Here is a 16,523-nt window from a genome sequence, read left to right on the forward strand (position 1 = left end):
CAGCACATTTCTACTGTATTATTTTTATCGTCATGATGTATACTGAATCTAAAATCCTCAGAGAAATTTTGCTGTTTAAACATCTAACACTGTATAACCCGTGGCTAATTCTTATCTACACTGCTAGATTCTGTGTTATTTTCAATAGCATATTATGCTGTTTTAATTTGCACTGCTTGTAGTTCATTTAATTAAACATATGAAAAACAGGCATATGGGGGGGGGGAGAAATCATACCATTGTGATGCAGAGTACATAGCATAAGATATCTTTATTTTGTTCCTAACTGTAAGACATTTGAAAGAAGACTTCAATGTGTGCCTATATTTATGCATTCGTTATTTAGGGAGCTGCAGGCTATTGTAAAGCTCATCATCATAATTCTTCTTTTTTACATTTTGCAATGTCTTAAAAACACTCTTCGTTTGAAAAAATATTTGAATATGATTTAAATACCTATATTTAATTATGTTCAGATTTAACTTTAAAAAATATTTTTTTAAATGGCATGCTTTTATCCTTGATCTTTTATTTAATCGTCCAATGAGGCAACAGTTACATTAAAAGTCTGACTGAGGCAAGCTACACAGGTAAGGCTTTCATTGCCCAAGTGGTCTCTATGAAACAGAGCATCTAAGGGTATATTTTCTTTTAACTTGACTTCATTTCTTCCTAATTAGTAGTGTGCAATGTACCATTATGACGCCTGCTTCACCCTCTTGGTTCCTGCACCGCCCCTTGGGGATTTCCCAGCTGTTTTGCTCTCCTGTTGTAATTGAAATCTTACTTGTTCCAGCCTGTAATTGATAGTGAACCCAACCATTTTATGTTTGTCATGCAACAGATGTTCAATAGGAACACTCAAATGCTGCCTATGGAAAAAAATGCCTTACTAGAGTGAAACTAGTCCAGATCAGATCCTGCATCAAACCCCCATTCACTTAGCAACTTAGCTCTCTCTCCTCCATTAAAGTTTTGTTGGCTTACAGGAAAAAAAAATCATTAGATTGATGATCATATTGCACACACACAAACACACACATATGTATCACATATAACATTATATGAAATGGTCTCTGAAGCAAGGACTATACAGCATAAAGTAGATTGGTCAGAAAATAAAATTGTTCTTTTCATACTTATTTTGTCAGTGATGCGAGTTTTAATTAAACTTGTTTATATGAAAACTTTACCTGCCTATCTATATCATCTATCGTTATACAAATAGATACTTCAGTATAATCTTGTCTGTATTCTAAAACCACAGGCTTTCCATCAAGAGAAATAACAATATGAAATATAAAGGAGTTTTGGACATCTAAGTCCATTATATTTATGAATGATAGAAGATAAATGTGTAGGTAGATGATATATAGATAACATGAAAAACAGGCATATTAAACAGGGACAGATGACAGACATTTTTCATTGCATTTTTTATAAATAATTCTTATGTAATTAAACATGTGTACTTCCTATTCAACAGATGCTACTGAATGTGTTTATAGAATTTCTTGACCTTTGTAAAGCTTGTTGGCCTCACAGTGGGTGGACTAGTGTGAAAAAAGCCCATGGCTGCACTAAGGAAGACAGAGCTTGAGAAACTAACTGTATTAAAGACTGGTCATCACTTTCTAGGAAAAAATGAGTTAACTATTCCATCTATAGCGGTAAGACTTTAATGAAGCCCACTCCAGAAAGTCAAAGAGAAAGGACTATATCTGGGAAGTTATGAATCAGAATATATAAGCTGAGCACAAAAATGCATAATTGCTAGCCAACTTCACAGGGTCTCCTACAGTTAAGAGAAAATTTAAGGACATTTAAGGTTTAATGACAACCAGTGCATATAAGTTCATAACTAACTTGGGCTGTACTTCACCCTCCTCATAAAGTAGCACAATTCATGGAGTCTGGAGTTCCCAGAATTCTCTTCAGCTTTCATTAGGGCAGTCTCAAAGAATATAAAGACTGTAGTACAAGGATGCAATAATTAGTGAATGGAATTGTGACAGAAAAAGAGTAAGATTTTTAGGATTTAAATTAAATTGAGTGACTTGTATCTAGAAAATACTTCTTTAAAATGTGTGAAAGTATATTTCCGTGCATATGAAAATGCGGAAATATAGGTAGAAAAATGAGCTACGTTCTGTTGAAACATTTAGATATTATGTCAGAATGTACATGTTAAGATCAAGTGTGCCCAGTAGTACCTATTGCATGGAAAACTTCTCAGAGATCAAGTGTCTCACCTGCCCGTGAGCACTGTGAAATATGAAGGACCAGAGGAAAAGAAGGGCCCAGGTATCTCCAGCTAGCCTGTGTAAAAGTACCTTTTATTCACCACATGTAATTGTTAAAACAGAGGCCTACCCCTGAATAAGCTCACCCTTCCTAGTTCCTTTTGAACTGTGCCTGACTGATTAAACTCAGCTGTTTTAGCCCAAATGCCTCTCCAGGCTGTTTGATTCAACCTGGCTCTTCTCAGCTTCTTGCTGAACTCGTCTGCTTGGATTCACACTAACTGGCAGGTTTGTCTACTCTTCTGGTCCCTTCTTACACCCTGGCTTTAACTGCCTCTTCTATCCTGCCCTGAGCTACATGAACTCACTAATGAAATCCACCCCACGGCACTGTACTGACTCCCAGCTGACTGCACTGACTAAACTCAGCTGACTAGACAGAACTGGGTTGCCTGAGCTGCCTCCACTCTTCCTGTGCTGCTCTTAAATAGATATCTTTTGTCCATATGAAAGTTGCTTGTATCCTATCTCTGACTCATTCTGTCCAAGTTTTCCCCGATTTGTCACTCCGTTTGCCCTGGAATTTGTCACTTTGTTTTCTTTCTCCTCCTCCTCCACCAATTATTTTGGAACAGAATCTTTTTCTGTAGTACAGTCTGGCCTCAAACTATGAATGATTCTTCTGTATCAACTTCCTAAGTACTAGAATTAAAAGTGAGTACCACAACCTAGAAACAATTTTAAGACTAATAAAAGTATAATATTAGAGGATATAATATAAAAATAGATTTGGAAAATCTATTAAATAACATCAGCTATAATATGCTGGGTAATTGGTTCCTGTATTTAGGGAAAGAAATTATTTAGAAATATGAATTTTGAGTCCAAGAAAAATTCTAATGTAGCATAAACAATAAAAAGAGATTGTTTTATATACAAAATTTACTTGTACTTTAGAGTTCTTATAAGATAGAACTTAAAGTTAGATATGTTAAATATTCTATAATATTATATACATTTTTAAAACATTATTTTTGTAAAAAAATAATATTTTATGAAATATATTTTGAAAATGATTGAGATTTTATATTTTCCACTGTACAATAGTCGATATTATATAATCATTTGAAAAAGCTTTGCTGTTCTAGCTCAAAATGTATTTGTAATGCTTTTTCTCTTCTGAATTATTCAAGTAAGTGACATTATTTTTAAAGGGATCATTTCTCCCTTTGGAATAAAAGTCTGTTTCTAGAGACTGGTGCATCATACATTATAAAAAGAATAGAAAAATGGGTTGTTCTGAATATTCTACTACATCATATTTTTTCTTTAAGTAAAAAATGAACATAAACATGACATTTATATTTAGCTATGTTTGTAATAATACATGTCCTCGAACACACATTCTATTTCATTTGTAATATGAAAATGCAAATAATCACATAAGTTTTTATGTACTGTGTTTTTTCATACCAGCATGAAAAATCGCAATAATACTGGTTTAATTTTAATGAGGCTGAACAAAAGATTGCAACATATATCACGTGCATTTTAACTATTAATATCATAGTATGTTTCCATTGCCAAAACCATGGCAACATTAAACAATTCTCTTTTTTAATTTTATTCTGTATGTCTGTGATTGTGGGTGTATGTAAGTTTTGTGTGTCTGCTTATATCCATGTATGTATATCTCTGTATGTGTGTAGGTGACTGTGGCTATACAAAAGGCACAACATCAGTTTTGGTGTCCTGCTCTATCACCTTCTACCTTGTTTCCTGAGACGGGCATTTGTAATCAACCTAGACCTATCTGTTAGCCAGCCAGTCCCAGCAACTCTATTGTCTCTGTTTTCAATGGTGATGGGGTTACAGGTGAGCTCAATCACATACAGGTGTGTGAGTGCTGGAACTCCAAACTCAGGCTCCATGCTTGCACGGAAAGCAATTTTACACAATGAGCTGCCTCCTAGCACATCACATTCTTTTAAAATTGTATAGAATTATACAATTTTATATAAAATATATTTATATAAAATATATATATATATAAATTATACAGTTTTATGTATATACAAAATTATATAAGTACTTTTCCTTTGATAAATTAGGAACATATTTTTAGTCAAATATGCACAAAATATAGACATTTTAAAATAAAAATAATTTTAAAATTAAATAAAATTATTTCTGGTAATGCAAAATTTGACATGAACTGATATGATGTGTTATTAATGCCAATGTGCATTTCTTAAATATCACAAATACACCCAGAGAAGACATTCAGGGTCATGGTTTTCCATTTAACATGTAGTCATTTTCCATTTATGAAAAGCTGAAAGATAAAGAGAAGGTAATATGGGATTAATTTAAGTTTGTGCATGGATGTACCTACACATCACAGTGGTATATAAACTTTGAAAAAGCGATGATGTGGAATAATTCCCCTTAAAATGTTTTGTACTTTGACTTATATGTTTCCTTTGTTTTCCTGTAAGTACAGCATTACATTTCCTGTGCACTTCTGTCTCATACATTGTTTTCTCTGTCCCTTTTTGATAATAATGAGAGAGGAAGATACTCTTGGTGTTGATTCCCAGAGGAGACTGCCTGGCAGCCATGTTGTGAAGCTAAATCAATGGCTTGGGAATTGCTGCTCATCTCCTGAAGCCTATTTGACAAAATATTGCCAAAGCACAGAGAAACACAAGGTGACCTGAGAAACTGTTTGAGCACAAGGGGATTGAGGATGCAGTGTTTCCTCCCGAGGTCCAGAGGCCGATGCTGAAGGAGAAAGGGCTGCTTTCCATACTCTAACCCTGCTCAGTTTTGCTTTCCCTTCATCATTAGTTTGTTTGAAGAAGAAAACAGAAATATGCTGAGATAAATTGAGAGAAAATGACAGAGTGTGAGAAATCCAAAGAAATATCTAGGGAGAGGAGAGGTTGATGCTGGGAGGGAAGGATGGGACACAGAATATTGTGAAGAAAAGAATATCTAGTGATGTACAATATAAATATGCTGGTGCAAGTCCATGATGAGAGTGTGGTTCACTGAGCCCTACTGCTCTGACTCCCTTACACATTCTCGTGTCATTTGTGCAGACCAGTTAATTTCTCTGTTTTAGGTTTGTATTATTTTTCAATCTTTTGTATGTATAATCCACTAATTGCACCTAAATGCCTATATATCTAGTCAGAGTTTTTTTTTAAGTGTTAGTGTCTTCATTAGATTAATATTTCAGAAATATTTATAAAAGATCCTAATATGTATGTGTTTATTAAATATTTGAAAACTTGTACAGTACATATTGATAAAATTTACTTTTTATGTCCCAAAACTTCCCAGAGTCAACCCTTCTACTCTTTCTCTAATAATCTCTGAGTTCTTTTCATCTTTCTCTAATCAAAATCTATTTGCCCTGCTTAAGTGCTATTTTATCTGTGGCCACCGGAGCATGGGCAACTTATCAGAGGCTACAATTTTAGAGAAAATTGAGCTTCCACCACCAAGCAGTTGAGATTGTCAAAAACCCCTGTGTGAGAGGTGGAATGTCATACCTAACCTTGCACTCCATCCTGGGATTTGATTGAGCTGGGCCTTGCACAACTCTTATGTAGTCTGTCAGAACCACTGAAAGTTTGGGTGTTTAGCTTTCTAGCTGTGTCCAGGATGAAGTATTTCCTTATAGTCAGATACTACCTCTGGATCTTAAAATCTTTCAGATGTATTTTCTACAATGATTCCTCCAGATGCAGGAGGAGAAGGAAGGTATTTTACTACATTTAGGGCTGAGCATTCTTTTCATGTTTTTTTTTCTTTTTTACTTTATGTGTATATATAATATTATGTTTTATACATGACACCATAGCACATGTATAAAACTCAGATGACACCTTGGGGTAGTCAGCTTTATTCTTCCATGTAAGTTCCTGGTGATTCATCTAAGATGATCAGGCTTAGCTACAACTGCCTTTAAACACTGAGACATCTTATTAGCACCTAGGGCTAAGTAATCTGTAATTTGTTATTCTTTGTACCTTGGCCAATGTAGATCTATATCTTAATCATCATCTATTGCTAATAGATGATTAGATTGCTAATAATAAGTGTTTCTCTGATGATGGTTAAGGGATGAGTGATCTACATGTATCCTAAGAAACCATTAGGGATTTCTTAGTTACTGTTCTATTGCTGTAAGAAGACACCATGATCAAAGCAACTTATATAAGGAAGTGTTTAATTGAGGGCTAGTTTGTGTTTCCAGTCCATAATCCTACTGGCAGGGAACGTGGCAACAGGCAGGCAGGCATAGGGCTAGACAAATTACTAACAGCTTATATCACATCCAAAATATGCAAGGCAAGACAGAGATAAAGTCTGACTTGGGATGTTGAAACTACAAAAGTGACACTCAATGACACATCTTTCCCAATAAGCCAAACTCTTTATTTCTTCCCAAATAGTTCTACCAACTAGGGAATTTATAAGCCCATGGAGCCATTCTGTTTCAAAACCACCACAAGGAGTTAGTTTAACATTATGTCCACTAAGTACAACAATAGTAGTAGGTTCTCAGCTAGGGTCTATGACATGTCTAGCCAGAGCTTCTTGGTCCAGGAATGGTGGCAGTAAGCATGAGATGGTGCTGAACACTTCAGCCATCCCAGGGCTCCTATTGAGAACTAAAGAAATAAACAGGAGAATTCTTTGAAGCAATCGGGTTTATATACACAGTATAAAACGATCAAGAAACAAAGTAAAAGGCAAGAACAAATACTTGAGTTATATTCTTGCACTTAATGATAAGAGTGTATACCCATTCAAGATATTCACAGACATTCTACATAAGCATACCCTTACAATTATTTACACATGCAAGGATGGTGTGATAGAAGGGTCTAATAGATCCTCAAAAATAAAAGATGACTTTTATAAAGGACATTTTTTCTTCCACATCCTTTCCATACTCTATGATCCAATAACACTGTCCATTAGTCCATCACTGCATGTGCCATAGAAATCCTTACTGTTCCCACATGGGTGGCCGTATGATCTGAAATGGACAGGGGTGAGGAGAATGCCAATGTTGAATCGTGGCATGTTCTTGGTACTATGTGGGAAGTTTTCCTACAAAACCACTTTGCAACTCTGCTCACTTGTGTGGAGTGGCCTTTTAAAAACTCATAGATAGTTCTAGTTTAACAGTGTTACAACCAAAAGGAGATACATGAATGTAGAAAAAGGAATCTTTAGTGGGGAGAGACATTCAAGAGGGGTACAAGGGAGATAAGAGCATCTGGTGGTGAGTGCAATGAAATGCATTGTATACCTGTATGGAAAAATATTAAGGAGCTTATATACATGATTTAAAAAAAAGCCGAGTATCAAGTTTCGGCAGAGAGACTCTTCAATTGCTAGGGCCCAAGAAACAGAGCCAAGTAAGAAGGGGTAAAGTCCTAAGAGAAACAGTTTTTCATTTTGAACTTCTGTCTTCTTTGTGGATGTAGATGATAGGAAATTCAAACAAACACAGGGTCATTGTGACTAGATGTTTTCTCACTTTTATTCCTATTTTATTTCTAGCCTGTGCTCAGCTGATGTTTGTCTCTGATGTTTCAAGTCATTTAGCATTACTTTCATGTTTAAGTCTCAGCATTTCTCACACCTGGCAAAGGGATGCTGTTCCTCTCATAGTTTAGAGTAACGTGTTTTTTATTTTGAGCTTGTATTAACGTGCAGGCTTAAGGTTGCTTCTAACATTCTCTTTCTCCTTGCAGTTTTAGTATTTGAGTAAGTATTGTCCTTCAAAAATCTTCTTTAATAAATATATATTAAATGAATCAGTGTTTGTCAAACCAAGAACTGACCCTTTCTTTAGTTGTACAATATAACTGTTTTCAAATAATTTCAGTGCAAGAGAAATAAGCTGCATTGATTTTAAATGGGATAATTTCAAATATTTATAGGCATTTATAGGCATCTTCGTGTGAAAATAAAGTCGTGGGGAGGGCTTGTGTGGTTAGGTAAAGAACATGTTTTGTAGCACCTTAAGAAGCTCCCAAGAAAAGTTAAGTCAGCATATAACACGGATTCAGTGGCAAAAATAAAATAGATCTACAGATCATCCATCACTTCTGTGCTGTGACCTCTGCTGAATCGACTAGCAAATTCTGTGTTATTGAATCACAATGACAGAGCCAAATACAAATGTCATGACTTTACTGTGGTCCCTGGGTCTTGCCATATCGCCATCACCATTTTATTTTCCCTTCCCAGGGACACTTTGGAAGATTTAGAGGCTTTCAGCCTAATCTGACTGGCTCCGCACAAACAGCTGGAGCTTTGCCAAGAGCCCAGCCTGATTATGTCAACAAGGCTGCCTCATCCACAGGGGAGCTCAAGCCCGGTATGTGGAGTTCTGGGAACCGCCATGAATTAGCTTTATATGCTCCAAGAGGCAATTTCTTACAAAAACAGACTTCAGACACTGCCAGAGGAAATTGTTTCCCATTGGAAATAAGCATCACTGGCGCTTGTCGTTTATAACTGTGTCATTTAGGCAGATCTTAGGACATAGTATGGCTAGTCCTTGTGTTCCAAGTCTCTCAGAACCATGCTAAATTAGCTCTGCACTTGCCAGGGCTCCTACCTAATGCTTACGGATTAAATGATAACTATTTAAGTGGTCATATTTAAGTTTAAAAGTTAGGAACTAAGCAAGTAGTTTTGACCTCATCTTACAGAAGGTGACTGCCTTAGTTTAAAAGGGTATTCTATTAAATATTGTACCTGAGTTAAGGCGAGAAGAGCAAAGCTCTCTGCAGTTCATTAGCCTTTTTTTCTGGAAGTGTTAAGTGGAACCATAGGAAGCCTCACTTACAGATGTATTTAAATTTTAGTGGCATTTAAATACGGGTGATACATTCTGACTAGACCTTGGCAATATTTCACTTCACAAAATAGCTTAGCTCAAGACTAGGCAGAAGGTTATCGTATGTGTGCAATCCCAGTGTGCAATGAATTGACATTTTATGCAAACCTGTGAGCTTCACAGTATATAATGCTTTCCTACTTGAAATGAAAGGATTTGAGAGGTTACCAGTGTTCTTATGGACTTTATCAAAACTTATTAATAGTTGAAATGTGTAGCTTTTGCATTATATTTACATAGGGTTACCGTTAAGCATATGGAAATTCTGCTCAACAAATTGTTAAATAAATGTTAGAGAAATATCAATGCATACAGACTGTGGAGATAAAGTCTGAATGGTAGGTCTCCATCAAATCTCTCTCCTCACAGCTCAGAGAATGCCATGGTAAAGGCGGCAGAAAAAGGGTTGAGAGCTAGGACTGATGGGGATGACAGAAAACCAGCACCTCTGATTCTATGCAAGGTTCATATGAGCTCACAGTGACTGAAGCATCAGGTGTAGGGCCTACATGGCTCTACACAAAGTCCTCTCTCTCTCTCTCTCTCTCTCTCTCTCTCTCTCTCTCTCTCTATATATATATATATATATACATATATATTATAGCTCTCAGCTTAGTATTGTTATGAGACTGAGGGATGCAAGAAACTATGCATGCTCTGATTTTTGTGTATGCTCTTGGGATTCTTTCTCCTGTTGAGCTGCCATGATGTTTTGCTTTACATTATTATCTTTTATTCTGCCATGTATGATAGCTATCACTTAGAAGCCTGTTCTTTTCTAATGAGAGGTGAAAGGTAGTAGATTCAGCAGAGAGAGAAGGTAGAGAGGAACTGGAAGAAGTAAGGAGAGAGGAAACTACGATCAGAATATAAAATTGTATGAGAATAAAATCTACTTTTAATAAAAGAAAAATGAAAAATCTGGAAAATGAATAAAATACAGGCATATGATTATTTCAAAAGTGTATTAATAAAATTTGAAGTTTTTACTGTATGGAAGTTTCTGTTTGTGTTATGATTCAAGAGACAAATATTTTGTCAGTGGAGGGAGTAAATGCAGATTCTGTCATCTCCTTGGCAGCTTTTCAATTAACACATGTTATGACAAATACTTTCTCTGATGTATATGCACATGTATCCATTGGAGCTGGGCTCCCATGATCTCTTCATGTCTACATTGTCTCCAGTATGAGTTTTATGTGATGATCCCCATTTTCTGTAAAGATAAAATTTTTGAATGAGTAATGGGAGATACGCTTACATATTGGTATTAAGACAAGGTTTAAAATGGATGAAGAAATTTGAACTTATCCATTTTATGTATTATATATGTGTATTTGACAAATCCTAAAATGCAGAAGGAGCCTGATTAATGGATACGTTTACTAAATGTATTCATTTAGTAAAAGTATACTGAATATATATATATATATATATATATATATATATATATATATATTCAGTATATTTATTTCCTGGGAGAAGATGACCCATTGTATGAGGAAGCACTTTCCTTCAGGTATAACATCTGGAATTGTGATCTCCATAACCCACAAAAAGTCAAATCTCATAGAGAATATCTAAGGTCTCAGCATGTCTCCATGAAAGATGAGAAGAAGCAGAATTTTTGAAAACATAAAATATAGTTATCCTATCATTCACAGTGGTGAAGAAGACACCTTGTCTCAAGCTAAGGGTAAGGAACATTAAGATGGACACTGAAGAAGCCTTCTGATCACCACGGAGGAAATTATATTTGTATACACACCCTGCACAATTTCATCACATACATGCAGATATAGGCATAGTGACAATATTTATATTCATTTCCATTAATTCCTGAAAGATACTAGCAATTGTAATTTATCATAAGTAGAATCAAACTTTAGGGGAAATGTGAGATTAAAAAGTAAATTACAACATTTAAATTTCTTCAATATAATTTAAATACTTCATTTTTCCTAGAGATCTGATATTTTTTCAATTATTAATTAATTTTGAATACATGAAACTTAACTGGAAACACATTTTATGTCCTATTTTTTTCATTAATATAGTTCTGGTTTCTTGAAAATAATCAGACAGATATTTACTTAGAATCTTTACAGAGTACATTTGTACCTGGAGTTGAATTTGTTCTTCAGCCACTTTTACTCTCTGTCTCCTGTTATTCTTTCAAAAACACAGATTTAAAGTAATGCAACAGTTACTTTCACCCTTTAATTTGGAAAATTGTACTGAACCTCTGTGTTTTGGTCTGAACTCCGTGCACATACAGAGCTGTGTGTGAAAGCTATGGAGTTGTTTGAAATTTTTTCCCACAATGCCATGTGCCCTAAGAGATAAAGTGGCTTATAAAAAAAATCACATTGCTATTTTTCATTTCTCTATCGCTGAAGGTTTTATTATACTACTCCCCTGCCAAGTATCTATTCTCTATCTTGTCTCAGAAGGTGAGGGTCATATTCTTATGCTGTAGAATTCATCCTTAAATTTCATAATTTCAATCCAAGGGACTCACACTGTAAATTCAACTTTGAAAGGCATCAAGACAGTTGATATGGGTACATCTTAATAAACAGGCATATTGCTCACTCTTGGCTTCAATTTGAAGCCATCGATGAAATTCCTCCATTCATGAAAATCAGGATAATTGGGGATTAGGCTGTAGACAGAGCTGTTCAAAGCTCCTCAGCTCTGACATGACACCACAGTGACAACCTCATTTTATTTTGGTGTTTCTGTCTGTTCTATCTTCTTGTCTCACAGATCATTTCTTTGTGCCAGCTACAGACAAAATTAAAGAGAAGGAATTAGGATGCTTTTTACAGCCTTGTATTATTTTGGAATTTTTTTATAAAAATTTATAATGTAAAATATATTAAAAACAATGTCTGCCCTGTGCAGCTTTATTTGGAAGAAAAGGCTGATGTACAGAAGTCACAATCCATACCTTGTGCCTTTACAAGAAGAGTTATTAGCTTGATACAGAAAGAGATCTTAGATGAATTATTTTTAATGCAAAAAGATGCATATAATCCAAAGGCAAATCCAGTACTTGTTTAATTCAATAACCTGCCATTTCTTAAATACCTCCAAAAAACAATACAATAACAACAAAAAAAGAAATATTGTATCTTTGGATTAATGCTATTTTAGAGTGTCAATCTATAGGACCTCCTGAACTGTACAATTCATGTTCCTTAGCTTTCTTGAGTCTGTTTGTAAGCTACCATATGACACAAAAGCATAGCTCTGTGTATTGGCATGCTATACACAGCTTTTTTGTAGTGAGTAGCTGGAGCTGTTACTATTTCATTTGTTTTCTATTAAGGATTTTTCTTTGAAACATGTGCAACAGAGACTAAATATATGGTTGTTATGATTTCAAAAGCTGAAATGTAATAAATACTAAATAGTCCCCAGCTCAAAATTATATTAAAATACCCTTTATCCATTCTTCCCAACACTCCTGAGAGTTTTTCTCTCCAAAATTTAAATAATGTGTCCAATTTTAACATTAAGTGAACTATTTAACTGACCATCCGTTACATCTGTGGGTTCATATACTTCTTAGACATGAATAGTTTGTCATATCTACACTATGACAGAAACAGCCCAACCATTAATTACCTGAACATAAATAATTAAACCAGGTATAATTTAAGTATCCATCGGATTCTAACTCATTATTAAGTATCTTCATGTTTTTTCCTAGTGAGAATATAAATGCATTTAATCACATATGTGATAATGGCTTATGCGTGTATGTTACTATTATGACATTTGTTTATATCCTGAATAATTATATACTTATATATATTTGCTTTAAGATCTTGAGTTCCTAACCATCCACTTTGTGTAGTCTTATCTCATTTTTGAATAGTTAAGAATGAAAGTGAGTTAATGACTACTGAAAACCACAAATACGTGCCTCTGAGGCTGGAGCTCTAGCCTGTTGATGTCAACTGAGACTTTGAGAAGCATAATGCTCCTAGCTCCTCAGTTGCTAAGTCAGGGTTCATCTCTTTGCATGGGGAGAGTCTAACTCCTATTGCTAATTCCATCTTAAGTACATGTGTACAAGTTACTATTCACTGAGAAACACGTTCCTGTTGCATCTTTTTCCTTAAGATGAAAGCACTTGTTCTGACCTTGTTTATGTAAAAGTTTTGTTGCTGTTTGTACAATTATTACAAGATTGAAAGTGCAAGTTGATATATGTTTATTTTGATTTTCTCTCCATAAACTCAAAACTATATATAATATAAATCTGAAACTTTTTTAATTTTATATAATTCTATATGTTACCTTTGGTTGAATTCATAAAATATGAATTTTCCAACAAAGGTTTGGTGAGATAAAAATAGACTGAGAATTGTGATTTTAAAATAAGCCACTGAACCCGAGATTTATAAAACAACATCTACATTTTTTACTATTCCTTCAATGGTAATCTTTATTTTACTTACCTAGTTGTCTTACTTAAAGTATAATTTTGATACAGTAAAATTTATTCTTTTTAGTATACAATTTAGTTTACAAATAGAAAAAGTCATGTTAACATTACTAAAGCTATTAAAGTGTTTATTATCCCTTATAATTTCCTTCTTCTTTTACAGTTGACTCCATCCTTAGTCTTAGCAAGCCTATAATGACTAATCACATCCATCTTTCTAAGTGTGTATCAGTTCTACTTATCGTAGAAATAGTCCTATGACTTATAACCCTTAGTTTTTCACTTTATTCTTACCTTTCAAAATACTAATATCAGTTTCATTAAATGACTGCATATGACACCTGAGATGAACATCTCTATTGACTGTAGATGTGAAAGGCTCATTTTTATTATATATATTCAATATTCAATATAATTTTCGGCTTTATTTTCAATTACCAGATCACTATTCTTATTACTAATGACTGTGCTACCTGAATATGCAGCGAGCAATCACTGTAAATATCCATGCTATGCTTAGTTATTGAATTTTCTCTAAAAAATGCTTTTGTTATTCTTTATCTTTAACCTGACTCCCTACACTCTTCATCACTTTTTCTTAATATATCATATTAATTTTTCCTAAGACATGTCAGTGATTTATGGGGATTTAAATTACTTTAGCTTTGTTCTACTCTTCTAAAACATTGTGTACTAGCTGATAGATTTTTTAAGAAGCCATTCTTTTTCTAGATGATTTATGATATGCAATATTGTTTATAGGTGCTCATGGTTGTACTGTGAAAGTCAATAGAGTGAATACATTATATATATATATATATATATATATATATATATATATATCCTATGTGCCTTTAAACATTTGAAAAATATGTAAGTTAGGTTTCCATTGTGAGAAAGATTTTTGTCATTGTGGTTTTTCTTTTGACATTTTTATGTTTGTGGCACTTTTCTGATGTACTTGCACCGATGAAAATCTTATATTATTTTGCTTTTAGCTTAAAACTGGTTATCACATTGAATTTTTAAAGTACAAACTTGTGCCTTGACTAATTCACCACCTTTCTGGGAAAGGTTCCTGCTGAATATGGTACACATTCTTATGTATTGTCACATAACTTCTGCAAACAATTAGTAGTCTTATGTTTTAATCCAGTATGTTTTGATTTTCTTTTGCTATCTCTATGAAATATATATATATATATATATATATATATATATATATATATATATGCATGTTTACATGTTTGTGTCTGTGGGCTGTAGTGGGAGATATTTTAAAACAGTTGCTGGTCAACTAAGCTGCAGTGGTTCTGCCTAGCTCAGCTGACATGTTCCATAACCAGAGGCCACCTCTGTGCTGCAGCTAGAAAAGGCCAGCCAGAAACACCAGCCCTGCCACCCACAAGTCACCAGCGTGAGAGATGGCTCTGCCAGTCTTCCACACTGTCTCTACAAGGTTGAACAGTACCCAGGACAACCTGCCATCCAAGCAGGCCTGGTAAGAAAGAGACTCTAATGCTTAGATTATAACAAAGCCTTTATATATTTGGTAATGTTCAATAACAAGATGTCCACACAATCAGAGGTCTAATGCAATACCCAAAGTAGATATATCAACTACCTTTGACTGCTAGAAGCAGGCGCATGTCTGCTTCTATGTTCCCCTCCTTCTGGTGCTCTCTCCCCTAGTTCCTCCTCTTCCTTCTCCTCTTCCTCTCCTTACTCCTTTCACCTTAGCTCCTCCCAACTTGCAGGAAAAATATCCTGCTACATGCATTCCTGGTACACATGTACTATGTGTATATACATGTATATGGAAGCCAGTGGTAAAGTTAAATATCTTCCTCAGTTAATCTGCAACTTATATTTTGACACAAGGTCTCTCAGAGAGCCTGAATCTTTTTAAGTCAACTAGGTAGACTGTAAAGTGAATCCTAGAACTTGCTTTGGCTCTCCTCCACCACTGCTGTAATTAAAGCTGTCTGCTACCACACCTGGCATTTTAACATGGGTGCTAGGGAACAAACTCCTGTCTTTATACTTGATAAACAAGCAATGTATTGATTGGGTCAACTTCTGCCAACCTCTCCTTGATTATGTCTCGTGTCTACTATAATTTCCTCAGGTTTTATTCAGATGGCCAATTGAACTTAAATTATACGTTGATCAATTTTTAATCTATAAAATCACTAAACAGAAAAGATTAGGACTATTTTTTACATTCAGTAATAAAGTAAAAATATGAAATTCTTTGTTTAATTAACCTAATTTATGAAGATTTGCTATTTTTCAGTCTTTTCCTTTTTTCATGAGGTGTTCTAACAATCCCAGGGGGATTGGAGATGTGTAAGACAGTGACTGTTACTGTCCCAGGATATTTGTACGTCTTATTTAGGCAGTTCACAGTTTAATCAATATCTCTGCTTATACCTAAATACAACAAATTCCAGCTATTTACTCCCTTTGTATTTATTATACCTTCATAATCTGAAGTAAACTGCCTGCCATGGATGGTACAGTCATTCAGCGGAGACAGATTTAGAAACAGTTTCCTGCTTCAGTCTCTTGAGTCCTAAGCACCAGCAAACCCTACACACTCCATTTTGGAACAATAGTTCCAATTTGAAATTATCTCCTGCTTCTCAGAGCTGAGAGATCAGGGTCTGACAGAGCACATTTCACATATTCTCCGGATGAGTCTTGTTTATTTGCATATTTTCTTGTTTGATATATACCTAGCAATGATATATGAGTTTCTAGCATTCCTACCTGTTGCATATTTTCTGCAAATAGTACCTCTCTGTCTCCATGTTTTAAATAATCGTGTGATTACAGGTGTACAACTAGAATAGTCCAGGAGAACATGCTCATCTCAGGATTCTTA

General features: G+C 34.7%; 1 protein-coding gene across 4 annotated transcripts in view; it reads left to right on the plus strand.

The window, feature by feature from the left end:
- Pcdh9 (protocadherin 9) overlaps positions 1 to 16,523 on the plus strand; it is an 828,173-nt gene that overhangs the window by 350,019 nt on the left and 461,631 nt on the right. The gene's annotated exons all lie outside the window — the stretch shown is intronic.

The sequence above is a fragment of the Arvicanthis niloticus genome, chromosome 3 (genome assembly GCF_011762505.2).
Source record: "Arvicanthis niloticus isolate mArvNil1 chromosome 3, mArvNil1.pat.X, whole genome shotgun sequence".
Taxonomy (NCBI): domain Eukaryota; kingdom Metazoa; phylum Chordata; class Mammalia; order Rodentia; family Muridae; genus Arvicanthis; species Arvicanthis niloticus.